Source organism: Chrysochloris asiatica, unplaced genomic scaffold (assembly GCF_000296735.1).
Source record: "Chrysochloris asiatica unplaced genomic scaffold, ChrAsi1.0 scaffold00427, whole genome shotgun sequence".
Classification (NCBI taxonomy): Eukaryota; Metazoa; Chordata; class Mammalia; order Afrosoricida; family Chrysochloridae; genus Chrysochloris; species Chrysochloris asiatica.
This window is the reverse complement of record NW_006408945.1, coordinates 1,116,677-1,118,575: the sequence shown is the minus strand read 5'-3', so window position 1 is coordinate 1,118,575 and position 1,899 is coordinate 1,116,677. Positions and strand designations below refer to the sequence as shown.

Genomic DNA, 1,899 nt, shown 5'->3' with positions numbered 1-1,899 from the left:
CTGAGTGAAATTAGTCAGTCACAAAATGATAAATATTGCATAAGACCATTATTTAAAAGCTTAAGAAAAGATACCCATACTAAAAGAAAGAAAGAAAGAAAAATTTTCTTTGTTGATTACCAGGAGTCGGAGGGTGGGGACAGTAGAGCACAGGGAAGGGGATAGACACATCATAGTTCAGGTGTTGGGGAGGGCATTACACAAGAAGGGGGAAGGAGATAGAAGAACAGGTAGATAGCAGAACATTTAGGCAGGTTTGCATGCAATAAATGGGAGAGAGGTAAATAGTGACAGAACAACAGGGCTCTATGATACAGAGATTGAGGCATTGTCTGAATTGGTAAAAGAGGGAAAATAATGTTAATATGCTTGACTTATGAATATTGGTTTTCCTTGCCTACTATTGTAAAATAGGCACTTGAGTGGGATAGAAAAGAGTATCGGGAAACATGATTACAGAAAAGGTGTAAGCGTGTCTTCAGCCTATACTGATTGGATACATAAAATGAATTCTAGAACTTGCTCAGTGAAATAGGCTTCTTGTGGAGTCTTTGTAGTGTATAGGACCTTAGGTGGGATCCTGAAATCTATCCAGAAACTTTTGAGGTAGAATATTCGTATTTGAAAGTACATGCTGACCAGCCTGGAGCAGCTAGAGGAACAGAAGATACTTCTTGAAAGAAAGAACAGCAGGAAAAATAGAGATAAAAATGGCAGTCTGATTAGTTACAACAAGGACAAGCATGCTGGAGACGCATCAAGGCAAGTTGTCAAGTCCCTTCAGAACAAACCGCTGTCCAAAAACTCAAAGGGAACACACAAGTAGATATGTAAGCCTGCTGGTGATCGCATTGGTCTACTGGTGAGTGGGAATGAGGGAAAGGAAGTAATGAAGATATGGGTGGAGTTCAACTACATTACTTAGACTCCCATCCACCTGGAGTTGAGAGAGAGAAGAGGAAGGGCTGGTTGGTCCAAAGTGTGGTGAGACCTGAGAACCACTAATCCCATGGACAACAATATATCCATGGATGGCTAGAGTTGAAAGTGAAGCGTCTTGCTGGTATGAAGTGACGGGAGATACATCAGAAGCAGATCGTACATGCAGATAGTACCCATTTTATACCTAGCTTCAATGGCTTGGTGATCAGAACTCCACTAGAGTTCTTCATGGGTACCGACCCATAAAGAAATTTGATAAAGGAAACAAGTGTAAATTGCTACAATTTGATGAACTTGACCTATACTTATGGGTATGTTGTTGTTGTTGTTAGGTGCCATCGAGTTGGTAGCACAGCAGAATGAATCACTGCCTGATCCTGGGCCAACCTCACTATTGTTGCCACTCTTGAGTCCATTGATCCTGCCACTTGCCCAATCCATCTTCCTCTTTTTCCCTGATCCTCCACCTTACCAAACACGATATCCTTCTCCAGAGACTGGTCCCTCCTGACAAGATGGCCAAACTTTGTCGCTCGTAATTCAGACATATTGTCAGGAGGGACATCAGTTGATAGTTTTTTTTGTTTTGTTTTGTTTTTAAGGCAACTATTAAGCTCAATCCACCACTCATCCATCAGTTTGTCATACTGTGGTGGCTTGTGGGTTGCTGTGATTCTGAAAGCTATGCCACCAGTATTTTAAACACCATGAGGGTCACCCACGGTGGACAGGTTTCAGATGACCTTCCAGACGAAGACAGACTAAAAAGAAAGAGTGAGGAACTGCTTTCAATGAAAATCTTATGAATAGCAGAGAAACACCGTCAGATATAGTGCCAGAAAATGAGCCCCTCAGGTTGGAAGGCACTCAAAATGTGACTGGGGAGAAGCAGCCTACTCAAAGCAAAGTTGCCTTAATGACGTCAATAGAGTAAAGCCCATGGGAGAAAAGCCCACG

General features: G+C 42.1%; 1 protein-coding gene across 1 annotated transcript in view; it reads left to right on the top strand.

The window, feature by feature from the left end:
• Positions 1-1,899, top strand: part of GRID2 (glutamate receptor, ionotropic, delta 2) — a 992,360-nt gene that overhangs the window by 424,713 nt on the left and 565,748 nt on the right. The gene's annotated exons all lie outside the window — the stretch shown is intronic.